The sequence below is a fragment of the Prenolepis imparis genome, unplaced genomic scaffold, assembly GCF_030444845.1.
Source record: "Prenolepis imparis isolate NDT839.2.m4 unplaced genomic scaffold, iyPreImpa1.0 SCAF_3, whole genome shotgun sequence".
In the NCBI taxonomy this organism is placed as follows: Eukaryota; Metazoa; Arthropoda; class Insecta; order Hymenoptera; family Formicidae; genus Prenolepis; species Prenolepis imparis.
Genome location: NW_028141161.1, coordinates 167,688 through 181,850, shown reverse-complemented (window position 1 = coordinate 181,850; position 14,163 = coordinate 167,688). Strand labels below are relative to the sequence as shown.

The window sequence follows — 14,163 nt, the reverse complement described above, 5'->3', positions numbered from 1 at the left end:
AATTTTTTGTCTCTATTATATTATCCGTTTGAGTTTGAATATTACGAATTAGAACGGGATTGACATTTATGTTGCTAGCAGCGTAATCCTTGTCGCAGTCAGTTTTCACGCTTTCGTAGACATCATCATCGTCGTCGTCGTCGTCGTCACTCAATTGATAATTTTCGGGAGAACTACAAGTAGTGGGCTGACTAACGCTGAGAGTATCGCTGCTGCCGGTATTATTTTGATCGAGTAGCCAGCGTTTCAATTTGTAAGCGTTATGTAAGGCAGTAGTGATATAAGGTCGGTTCTAACCAATGGGGCAATGAGGGGGGGCGAGGGGCGAGGGGAACCCATGGCGCGGGGAATGACGTCACGCGGGGAGGGGGAATGACGTCACGCGGGAGGCGTCCGCGATGTACCGCGAGGGGTCCGCGGGGAGGGGGAAGCGTCCGCGATTTTGGTACAGGGTCCGCGAGGGGTCCGCGGGGAGGGGGAAGCGTCCGCGATTTTGGTACAGGGTCCGCGAGGGGTCCGCGGGGAGGGGGAGCGTCCGCGATTTAGGTGCAAGGTCCGCGAGGGGTCCGCGGGGAGGGGGAGCGTCCGCGATTTAGGTGCCGGGTCCGCGAGGGGTCCGCGGGGAGGGGGAGCGTCCGCGATTTTGGGGCCGGGTCCGCGAGAGGTCCGCGGGGAGGGGGAGCGTCCGCGATTTTGGAGCCGGGTCCGCGAGGGGTCCGCGGGGAGAGAGGAATCCGCGAAAGACCGCATGAAGCTTTTTGGGTGAGGGGTCCGCGGGGTGAGAGGAACGTTAAGGAGAGCGCGAGGCGAACATGAGAGAGAGATGACGCAAGCGAGGCGTATATGCAAGAGCGAGAGAGATAGTGCGAGATGGTTAGGTAGCGAGATAACGCGAAGGAGAGAGATAGCGGTCGCGAGATAGTGCGAGATGGCTAGGTAGCGAGATGACGCGAGGCGTTCGCGAAGGAGAGCGCGAGGCGCACGCGAGAGAGATGACGCAAGCGAGGCGTATATGCAAGAGCGAGAGAGAGATGTTGCGAGATGATGCGGCGATGGAGAGCGCGAGAGCTGATGCAACGAAGGAGAGCGCGAGAGGCGGACGCGAGAGAGAGAGGTAACGCAAGGCGCATGTGAGCGCAAGAGAGAAAGAGATAGCGACAAGATGACGCGTGAGAGGTAACGCGACGAAGGAGAGCGAATGAGAGAGGCGTACGCAAGAGAGAGAGGTAACGCAAGGCGCATGTGAGCGCAAGAGAGAAAGAGATAGCGACAAGATGACGCGTGAGAGGTAACGCGACGAAGGAGAGCGAATGAGAGAGGCGTACGCAAGAGAGATTTTTTCTTTCTTAATAATAATAAGATTTTAATAGGTGGAAAGGAGAGGAATTTTAAATAAATACATTTATTTAATAATAATTTTTTAATTAATATATATATGTATATACATATGTGTGTACTGTACAAATGTGTGTGTGTGTGTATGTTTACAAAATGTGTGTGTGTGAATTTAAAATATAAAATATACAATATATATAATATACAGTATAATAATATAATATAAATATAAAATATGAAATATAAATAGGGGATGTGGGGCGGTGTTGAGTGATGGTGCGACGGCGGCGGCATGGCGAAGTGGATGCGGTTTCTGCATAATAAAAAATTAATTAATATTTTCCTAATTCTTTAATTTATTCTAAAATAAAAAACTTACACAGATTACCAAGAAAACTCGTTTGCAATACAACCAGGATTGAGTTCTGTTACATAGAAATTATGAACTCGCCATTCAAAAAAGTCGAGTGGAGAATGATACAAATTATGCGTAAAGATGCAATCATACAGGTTTTTCGTGTGACGTTTTTGAAACCTATTTCGCGCCCGTGTATTGCCTGCACGATTGAATTGACTGGAGTGTTTGTCGATAGTGCTGGAACATTGGTATCTACGCTTAAGTAACGTCTGCGTAGCGATCTTCTTATTTCTTCAAGTCGCGCGATTCGAGCGGTCCGTGACTGCAAATCTCCGATCAATAATTTCGGATTTATTTTTATTTCATAAAATTTCCAAAAAAATCTCCATGGTTGTGGGTATTGTCCTTTCAGCAAATCGATACATCCATCGCACTCCAATTCCCATTTACTATAACTCATTTTACGTTCATTTGGATGCACTGCTTTTCTTTTTCGAAGAAATCGGCTTTCTTCAACACATCTTTTTCCAGCGATGCAATGTATTCGTCCTGAGTTAGCATCTTCACATCACTCGCCATTTTCACAGCACTTTAAGTGTTTTAATTTTTAAACAGTTTAATGTGTGCAAATAGGACACACACTGCACGATAAAATTTGATTTAGGGAGCATCTACAGTTGCAACACGTTTTCCCTTCAATTAGAGTATATCTTACAGTTTCATGCAACCGCACAGCACGAACATGTGAGTATAAGTCTGCTACTCGCAGGAAGCATGTAGAACAAAATTTTTCATCTTTATTAGTTTTATAATAAAAGAAAATATTGCACATTTTTGTCAATTCATTAAAATCATTTATATCGGCCTGATTTAAAACTCGTACACATTTGTTATTAAAGTCATCGCTACACTCACTATCGTAATCAGAATCTGCTGTCGATGATATTTCAATTTCAGATTCTTCTTCTATAATTTCTTCATCATTTACTTCTTCGGCATCTATATCCATGTATTCATCACTATCATCAATTACAATTACTTCTCTATCCATTTTACATTCAAGACTGTCAGAAACGTGACGATGGGGACACATATTATAATGTTGCTCCCCTCTTGATTTTTAATTCTACATCTCTCTTGTTCTAACTGGAGTATCACGTCTCAGCTAGCTCATCACTTTTCTAGAGAGCGAAAAAGTTTTATCAACTATGCACTTATCAGACAGGGAAAAAATAATTAAACGCAGATTAACAATGAAATAATTTATTCGTTAGAAGCATCGTGAAGAATAACATTTACAGCACAAGTTATCAATTCACAATCTATAAGTGATTCGTTGTCAAACATACGACTTTCACGTATCGCTTTTGCGGCATTGCTCGCATCGCAGATATTATCACTTTGTAAAACATTTACAAATTGTTTAAACTTTTCAGTAACAATATGCGTATTTTCACACAACCAGAAATACATATGATCAACACATTTTTCAAAATCGAATAAATGTAATAAAGTTGATGGTTTCATGTACAAAGTATTATCTGATAATGTAATCTTTATAATTTTTGAAGTATGCATATTAACCACTTCGAGTGTCAGATCTCGAATCCATAGTGGAGTTTCAGTTAACCGCTCAATGTCTGCTCGCTTCTGCATTAGCAATTTCCACGTTTCAATAGACAATACTATTTGATTGCCTCGATTATCTCCGAGAGCTAATTCCACAGAAGATATATTTCCAACGCTGATTCCAATTTCCAAATATTTGTACGATGTTGATGTTAGAGCATATCTTCTTCCAAGAATACGAACCGCACGATGAGCGCTATAAATTTGAGGTTATTTAAAAATCATTATTTAACAAAAAAAAGTATTAAAACTTACATATCACATTTCTTCTTGCACAAAACATCGCTCTCCTGAATTCTCAGAGTGTAATAATTCATGCTGCTTAAAAGAACCCTTCATTCAAGTAATCAACGCAATACTAAATAATTATTATTACAATTTTACATTGTTGCGTTGCAACTGTAATTATTGCTGACGCGATAATATTTTCAACCAATCAAAGCGCCGATGCACGGCTGCTGTCATCCCCAGGTGTTCAAAACCTACGTGACAAAATCAGCTGATTAGCAAAATGTATCAAAGCGCCAATGTACAGGTGCTATGATATCATCCTCAATGAAATCATCGTAAAAATGCAACATATATAAAATTTCAAGCTCCGCTGTACGGCTGCTATGACATATATCATCCTCAGATGATTAGACGTAAAAAATGCAACATATTCACAATTTCAAGCGCCGATGTACGGCTGCTATGATATCATCCTCAATGAAATCATCGAAAAAATGCAACATATCCAAAATTTCAAGCGCCGATGCACGGCTGCTGTCACCCCCAAGTTTTCAAAATGTACGTGACAAAATCACACCGATTTGCAAAATTGCAATTTTCAAGCGCCAATGTACAGCTGTTATGATATCATCTTCAGATGAACTATTAGATGTAAAAAATGTATCAATTTCAAGGCCGATGAGCCACACGTGACAAAATCGCAATATACTCGAGTTTTTCAAGTGTCAGTGATCAAATAAAAATGCTGGTAAGGATATCTTTGTCAGAGGTTCAAGAAGTGCATCTCGAGTAAAGAAATATGGCACAATTGGAAGCAAGTTTGTTGGAGCAATCAGCAAGGGTGAATTCGGTGGAGGAATACATTGTGTGGGAGCAGCAATGTGACCAATACATCGAATCATTGCAAGAACAAAGCCGAATCAAACGCCCACGATTAGCGATTGGAGTTCAACAATCACTTGTCGCCCAAATTGCTCGCCTAGAAGGGTTGACAAATTTGGTACGCCGACGTTTCATACACACAGGTGCAGTACGCAAGAAAACAGATTATTTTGGCGTGAGATTGATACAGCGTTTGAAAGTCGCATATTGACTGGTGCGGTAATAAACTATAATCACATCGAACCTCGTCAATTTCTCGAAGATGCCAAAGACATTGTGATCAGACACATGCAACAAGTTATGCAAAAACATTTTAATGTGAAAGTGAACACTGTGTTTAATGGTGAGTTCGTGTCGGGTGATAAGCGCGCCAATAAATCAATTAATACTAAAAACTATGAAATCTTTCACACGTCCAACCTATGCGAGTGGTACGAACATCGCATTATCGAGCCCACATTGGCATCTCTCGAAGAGTTTCAAGAACGTGATAGTGGTTGGGCATTGTCGCGAATAAACAATTTGACTATAAATGTAAACAAATACAATCCAATGCGTGCGGGATGCCACATTAAATTACCGCGAGAAATAATGATGAAAAGAGCGGTGGTGAATGTGCAATCAAAAGACAATGCATGTTTTGCGTGGGCGGTGGTCGCTGCACTGTATCCCGCCGAAAGAAATGTGCAACTAGAATCTTCATATCCTCATTATACAGTACTCAATCTCCAAGACATTGAGTTTCCGATAACATTAAACCAAATTAAAAAGTTTGAACTTGCTAACAACATCACCATCAACGTTTACTGTATTGAGAACGGCATCATCCCGATGCGTCTCTCGGAGCAAAAGAGAGAGAAACACGTCAACTTGCTGTACGTGAAAGACAGCAACAACATTGGACATTTCACATGCATCAAGAATCTCTCCCGACTTGTCAGCTCACAATTGAGCAAACATGGTCACAAGACATATATCTGCGATCGGTATGTATATTTATTGCAAATTATATATGTATATTTATTGTAAATTATATATGTATATAAAATAAAATTGTTTATAATTGTAATTTTTACAGATGTATGCATTATTTCGGATCTGAAGACAAACTGCAATCACATACGGTAGACTGCGGAGAGATGAACGACTGCGCTATCCGGTTACCGAGCGAAAAAGACAAGTGGCTCAGCTTCACCAACTACACCAGGAAAGAGCGGCTTCCATTTGTGGTGTACACCGACTTGGAATGCGTTTTGGCAAAGACGGAAGAAGAAAAAAACTTTCAACATCATCAAGTATTTAGTATCGGATACTATGTACACTGCTCGTACAACAATTCGTTATCCGCGTACAATTCTCGTCGCAGCACCGATTGCGTTTCATGGTTTGCCGAACAACTACAAAATTTGGCGCAACGCGTAAAGACTATTTTAACCACAAATGTTCCTATGGTAAATTTAACATCTGACGAGTGGGAAAAGTTTCACAGCGCAACGCATTGTCACATTTGCGAAAAATCGTTTGCGCAAGATGATACACGCGTACGCGATCATTGCCATCTGACCGGACGATACAGAGGTCCCGCGCACTCAAATTGCAATCTAAATTATAAAGAATCTTTTTGTATTCCGATAGTTTTTCACAATTTATCAAGTTATGACGCACATTTCATTATCGAGGATATAGCTACAGCGTTTGAAGGGAGCATTGAATTACTTCCGATAACTAAAGAAAAATATATATCATTCACAAAAACTGTCAATAGTACCAACGATGACAAAGATTGGAAAGCTTGCATAAAATTACGATTCATCGATTCATATAAATCTCTCACGACAAGTCTCGATAAATTGACATCTTTTTTGGATAAAGATAAACTCAAAATTGTACATTCGGAATTTCAAAATTTACCGATTGAAAATTTCAATCTATTAACACGAAAGGGCGTCTTTCCGTACGATATAGACGTAGTATATAGACTGTGTCGACAAGTTGCAAGATACGTGTTTACCGCCGCGCGAATCATTCTACAGTTCCTTGACCGGTGACACAGTATCCGAGAGCGATTACGCGCACGCCGAGAACGTCTGGAACCGATTCTCCCTTCGAACGCTAGGCGAATATAGCGACTTATATTTAAAAATTGATGTCTTGTTATTAGCAGATATTTTTGAAAATTTTCGCGATAGTTGTATCAAAAGCTATGGACTCGATCCCGCGTATTATGTCACGTCCGGCTACTTAAATTTTTTCACTCTTATGCAAAATAATTCTAAGTTCTTATAACACCGTTCGAAATGCGCGCCAATGCCGGCCATGACATCTAACTCCGCCTAGTGCCTGAGCGCGGCGCTCCGCAGCACCTGGGAACTTCCCTACCACGGCAACTCCCTACCCTAGAGAGTTCCCCCACTCTCGGCCGCCGCAACCGAGCTGCCGAAAACCGAAGGACCTCAGAGCGAGCCCAGAGGAGCTCAGTTCTAATCGCGCCGTCAAGCAGAGCAGTCACCTTTAAGACTCTCTCCGAATTCTAAAATTCAAATTCTAACTCTAAGATTCTAATTCTAATTCTAAGACTCTAATTCTAACTTTAACTCTAAGATTCTAACTCTAAAATTTAACTTAGATACTTTGTATTACTCGTAGTGTTATACTAGAATAAAAGTGTTATATATATATATATTCTAAATTCATTCTAAATTAGTTCCAACCTCGCGTAGCTCCAAGCCTATATTATTTCTACAACGCATCTCGAATTCTCTCGCCTGCACACGCCGAATAATCCATTCCTAACAAATTATTATTCTATAACATAGAAATATTTTCTGAACCTCGTAGTGATTATTCAGAGAGGACGAACCGCTCATAATCTCTCGCCGAAAGCAACAACAAACAGTGAGGACCGCCGCACGTTAATTATTGCAGAAGCGAAACGACGTTCAGAACGTTTAAATTTTACAATGCCTAAAACACGCGTCAAATAATCCATTCCTAACAAATTACTATTCTATAACATAGAAATATTTCCTGAACCTCGTAGTGATTATTCAGAGAGGACGAACCGCTCATAATCTCTCGCCGAAAGCAACAACGAACAGTGAGGACCGCCGCACGTTAGTTATTGCAGAAGCGAAACGACGTTCAGAATGTTTAAATTTTATAATGCCTAAAACACGCCGTGCAGGAAGAAAGAATCAACTACGGCGTATAACAGCACGACTACATCGCACTGAATCAACACGTGGTCTCTCTAATTTCATTGGAATCGACTATCACAACGACGCGGAATACGATAGATTGTTCGGCGACTCCGTGCCTTTTAGCATTAATAATAATAATAATAATCACGCGGACGTTAAATTACGGGAGTGGCCTACTCAATTGCACGCGATCGAAATCAAGAATTCCAAGGTGCCATTGAACGACATCCCGGACAACGATCCACGCCGTACAAGGTATCTGCAGAAAGGTCTGGCATCCTGTACACCCTCTACAACGCGGGTACCCCGGATCATCGCCATCCAGTCGTTGTCCATTCCTTGGAAATTAAATAAGGTAGGTGCTCAAGATATTTCTTTACAACACGAGCCTCCCTTCTGCCCGGGAACCCGCGAAATACAAGAATCTATTTCGGAAACTACGTCTACGCATTTTTTAAATCACTTAACAATAATAACTAATTAATTCTCTTGCAATTTTAGAAATATTAGCTTACCACGTGGTTTCCAGAATATTCTCTGCGCGTCTTAAATTTTCTCATCTCCCAAAAAGAGAAATCGTGCGAAACCTTTTTTTTTATCAAGGGTCAGTTTATGGCCCTCATAAAACTGCAGTAGGTATCCTACAGTCAACCCTTTGGAAAATTCTAAATCTTTCCAGAATATCTAGAAACTTCGTGAACGTGTTAGAACATTCAAATCGACCTCATGGCAACTATTTATTTTAACTAACATTAGTTTAAACAATTAACTCCTATGTGTCCAATAATACCGTCACACTTGGACATCCCCACCACTTTGCTCCTCCCCGAGGATGATTCCGAGGAAGAAACTATTGAAGAAACCCTAAATAACCTCCCGTATTGCCAACGGATAATCGGTTTTATTAATAAGGAAACAAGTGCCGCTCTCTGTACGGATTGCCGTATGCGTTTACCTATTGGCGTGCAATCTGAGTGGTTAACTTGCGCTAAGCATCTCCTCGTTATCGGCGACGTACCGACCGGAGTCGTTTGCTCAGTCTGCAATTTTTACCGACTGTCGAAAACACGTGACATCGACCACCCTTGTTATCATTGCCAACGAGCTTACCTTCTGTACCGCCGTGGTGAAGAACCCTACCGTATCGACTCGGATGGTAATACAATAATCACTATTTTCCACTCCGTCAACGATTCACTCGAACGATTCCGCGGATACATGGACTGATTCGTCAGTAATCGAATCTATACGAAACGCTCCCTTTCTCCCAAAACGCAACCGTGACCATAAAGGAAATACCTGTCGTCGTGGGTATCCCCGGAGTAATTCCGAAATACGACGTAGTCCGCCCCGCAGTTCGAGTTCGTAGGTCGCGATTTAAATGTCGTAAAATTTACGCCGCAACTGCACCCCCGGACGTAACAAAACTGGTGACAGCGGTGGGATACTGAAATTTCCGAGCTATGGTCGGGACGCGCGGAAGACAGGGAGATAAGGAAGAATCGGTTGAAAAGGAATTCGCGGGAAAGGAATTAACTGAAGCACAGCTCGCGGATATACAAGCAAAATTAAAGCAAAAGGAAGTCGAAATTATCGAAGCTCAAAATCGTATTAGAACTAGGGAAGCTCTCGCGAAAACCAAAGAAATCAGCCTAAGAGAGGAGGCCGCACTCCTCGAAGAGCAACGGAAAAGAGCAGATAAACGAGAACGCGAAATCAAAACGCTCCGCGAAAATATGGAAAGGAATCCGGGAAAGAGCCAACCCCAGGGCACCATCCCTGAGGATATGAATTCCCTCAAAAACGATCTCCTCGCGGAAATCGAAATATTACGCAATGAGGTGAATCGGCTGCGGCGAGAGCCCAGTCCGTCTATCAGACTCTCGGGCCAACCTCTACTATCGCTCGACGACTCCGCCGGGCATTCCGAGTTACTTTCCGGACGACCCCAGTCCCCCAAGGTCTCCTTTCGCGAAGCGACCGAAACCGTGCCTACTTTCGACGGTTATAATATACCGTTAAGGCAATTTACACGGGCATGCCAACGCGCGAAAGAAATAATTCCCCCGACATCCGAACGCAACCTCACCAAACTCTTACTTAATAAGCTTAGCGGGCGTGCCTATAGCGCCGTCGAGGGGGAGCCCTGCGAAAGCATCACACAACTGATCGACCTATTAAATAACGCATTCGGGCCCGCGAAAACGATCGATCAATACAGGGGAGAACTTAGTATCGTATACTTAAAACCCCAAGAGCACATGTTAGATTACATCAGCCGCGTCAAAGATCTACGATCCGCGATTTTAGACGCCGAACGCCGCGCGATGGGACGCATAGATAATGAGACAGCCCTAAGAATCGACGAACTCACGGCACGATCCTTCTGCGAAGGACTCCCTCTGCAGTACAGATTGCAGATGGACAGACGATTATACTCCGTCCCGTCTGAGGCGTTCGCGAGAGCGAAAGAACTCGCAAAACGGGAAGAAATAGACCGCGATCGATATAAAACACGTGACCGCCGCGAACCCGAACCACCGCGAAACGAACATACGCGTCGGGGATACGCTAATACGCCTCCGCGTAACGAAAATTATTTTCGGGAACGCTATCCGAACAATACGCGTAACGATCCGGTGAGATTCTCCGACGAACGCCCAACATATGGCGATAGACGCCAATATTACAATAATACTAACACAAACACTAATGCGCCTACTCGTTACAACGACCGTCGCAATAAATGGTGCCGCTATTGCAAAAACAACGGGCACGAGATAGAAGAATGCAGAAAACGTGAATATAATAATAACGTACAAAAAAATGAGTCGGGAAACGCACCGAGCCCCGCGGGAAGGTCGGGTACACCTCACCAAGGGGCCTCTTCTCAAACGAACCGCCCGATAAGAGCGATAAGCACGGAACACGATCCGGAAACACGCGAATCGCAATGTTAACTCCGAACGATTTTTCACATGCGCCCGCGGTCACCATAGCCGCAGGTGGATTATCGACCGAGACATGCTTTATGATAGACACAGGTGCAGCGCCTAATCTTGTTAAACAAGGACAAATACTCCCCAGCAACGACATTGATAAAAGTTCGACGATCTTCCTTAGCGGAATCACGAACGATAAAATCAAAACGCTCGGGACTATTAGCATAAAATACCTCGGTCACCAAATCAAACTCCACGTCGTCACCGACGATTTTCCAATCTCGCAAGACGGAATCTTAGGTTCCGAATTCTTACAAGACGCGTCTAAAATAGACTACGTCAAACGCTGCATCATTTGGCAAGGGGCCTCAATCCCTTTCAACGCCGAACAAACATTCACGATCCCAGCAAGATCGCGAACTACACTACCGCTCCGTGTTAGCGATACCAACGTTAGCGTAGGGTATATATCACGGATCCACGTAAACGATGACATCTACTTAGGAGACGCCATCGTCACCAACCGCAACGGCATAGCCTACATAAAAGCCGTCAATACAAGCGATAAGGATCTCAAGTTCAACTTACCTAGAATAAGTCTTCAAGAGATAGAAAAACTCTCCACATCCTATCCTCGAGACCATGAGGGCTCACCGCCCCCTTCTAAGAATCGTAAAAGCACTCTCTCCAAATCTCATCCCTCGACCAAGAGTCATAAAACCTCCGAAGCCGCTCTCCCAACCTTAGGGCATGAGGAGACCTTCGCTAAGAAAACACAGTACGTCGCAACACTAAGTAAACAAAACACATCCCGTCCCGACGAGATTAAGACACTACTGCGACTCGATCATCTAAACACGGAAGAAACGAAACACGTACATAACCTAATACACACTTACAATGATCTGTTTCGCCTTCCTACCGACAAACTACACTCTACTAACGTCACCACACACACCATCCCAACGAACGACGAACTTCCGGTACACACAAAACAATACAGATACCCGCCGATGCACAAGGAGGAGATTAACAAACAAGTGCAAGAACTCATTGAGAATGATGTAATCCAACCATCTATGTCACCATATAACTCCCCCTTGTGGATTGTGCCCAAAAAACCGGACTCACAAGGTAACAAGCGTTGGCGAATGGTAATAGATTACCGAGCACTGAACGAAAAAACAGTCGGGGACGCTTACCCCTTACCAAACATAGTAGAGATCCTCGATCAGCTGGGGAGCGCGAAATACTTTAGTGTGTTTGACTTGGCATCGGGTTTTCACCAGATAAAGATGAACGAATCCCACACACATAAAACCGCGTTTTCCACTCCGTATGGGCATTATGAATTTAAACGAATGCCATTCGGGCTCAAAAATGCCCCCGCGACCTTCCAAAGGCTCATGGACCAGGTACTGTCGGGACTTCAAGGTGCCGAACTCTTCGTGTATCTCGACGATATAGTATTGTATTCCAGTTCGTTGCGAGAACACGAAATCAAATTCCACAAACTAGCGGAACGACTCAGAAGGGCAGGACTGCGCCTCCAGCCCGACAAATGCGAATTCCTCCGCAAAGAAGTCACATACCTGGGCCATGTAATAAGTGAAGCCGGAGTAAAACCCGATCCCAAGAAAATAACAGCGGTCGAAGATTTCCCTAGACCCAAACACGCGAAAAACATAAAACAATTCTTAGGACTCGCGGGCTACTATCGAAGGTTTATACCTAACTTCTCCAAGATAGCACAACCTCTCACAAATCTGCTAAAAAAAGAGGAATCATTCGTCTGGAAAGAGGAACAAGAGTCGGCTTTCACGCAGCTCCGCAATGCGCTTTGTAATGAACCGATTTTGCAATACCCAGACTTCACTAAACCGTTCATTGTAACTACCGACGCATCCGGATATGCGGTTGGAGGAATACTTAGCCAGGGCACTATAGGGAAGGATCTTCCTATAGCCTACACATCGAGACTATTGAATAAAGCAGAAATAAACTACTCTACCATTGAGAAAGAACTGTTAGCAATAGTATATAGTGTAAATTATTTCAGACCATACCTATATGGCCGACAATTCCAGTTAGTAACCGATCATAAGCCTTTAGTATGGCTACACTCAGTAAAGGACCCATCATCGCGTTTAGTCCGATGGCGTCTAAAATTACTAGAGTACGAATATAAAGTAGAATACAAAGCAGGTAAAATAAATGCTAACGCCGACGCGTTATCTAGAAACCCTGTTATCGAACAAATTCTCCCGCTTGTAAACACATCCGACTCCGACGAATCACTATTTTCGACTAATCAACATAAGAAAACACAAGCCCCAACAAATGTCGATTCTCCCATACCAACAAATGTAAATTCATCAACAAGAAATAACGTTGATAGTACCGCAGAAAATGAATCCGACAAAGAAATCGAGACTGACGATAGCTCCAGTTCAGACGAAGAGAATCAAATCTTCGATAACCCTAGAACCCCCTTTGAATTACAAGAACCGAACGCGAGATTCAAAATAATAACTATTCCAGATAACTTTATAACCAGAAAAGACAATCTGTTATATTTGCTACGCAACAAGGCGTACCGCTGGGACGAGGAGCTCAAATGTTGCATGATAATAACATACTACCCGTAATTAAAGACGCCACGTTGGGCAGAACAAAAGTTAATTGCAACGGTAACAGACACTTAATATCACTTATCGCTAAAGAAAGAGTCTCAGCCGCCACTGAAATAGAAATTATCAAAGAAACGCTACGCTCACTAAAGGACGTAGTTACAGAATTGGACCTACAGTCAATCTCGATATGTCAAGACAATGTAGATAGCATTACCTGGAATATCATATATTCATTGCTGCAGCGTACATTAAGCGACACTAATCTTAAGATATTCGTATGCGCAAACAAGATCGAAATTCCACTCCCTGCAGATAGAGAAAGAATTATAAAAGATAACCACAGCTCAGCGATAGGAGGCCATAAAGGAGTAACCAAAACGTATAACCGACTAAAAGAACGATACTCCTGGCCAAAGATGAAGGAAGACGTCTGTGAATATATTCGTAAATGTAAAGATTGTCAACTGAAAAAATTAGTAAGAGTAAAAACTAAACAACCAATGGTGCTTACAGATACGCCAGGCACAGCATTTGATAAAATCTCAATGGATATAATGGGACCTCTTCCTACAACTTCTTTAGGAAATACATACATTCTTACCATACAGGACCTTTTAACTAAGTATTCACTAGCCATTCCATTGAAGCACGCATCCGCAACCGACGTAGCCGATGCACTCACTAACGAATTCATATGTATATACGGCGCTCCTATAGCTTGGTTAACTGACCAAGGGTCACATTTCCTTAATTCTCTGTTGCGCAATATAGCACGTAAGTTTAGAATTAAGCAATATAAAACTACAGCTTATAGACCGCAATCGAATGGTTCGATTGAAAGATCCCACCATGTACTATGGGAATACCTTAAACAATATGTTAATAAAAACCGCGAATGGGATCAATTTTTGAAGTTAGCTACGTTCTCATATAACACTAGTGTACACGAAGGC

The 14,163-nt window shown here is 42.7% G+C and overlaps 1 pseudogene; it reads left to right on the top strand.

Annotated features, from left to right (window-relative positions):
- Nucleotides 1-4,352: 4,352 nt before the first annotated feature.
- LOC145933742 (uncharacterized) lies at nt 4,353-6,680 on the top strand (annotated as a pseudogene).
- The last annotated feature ends 7,483 nt before the right edge of the window (nt 6,681-14,163 follow it).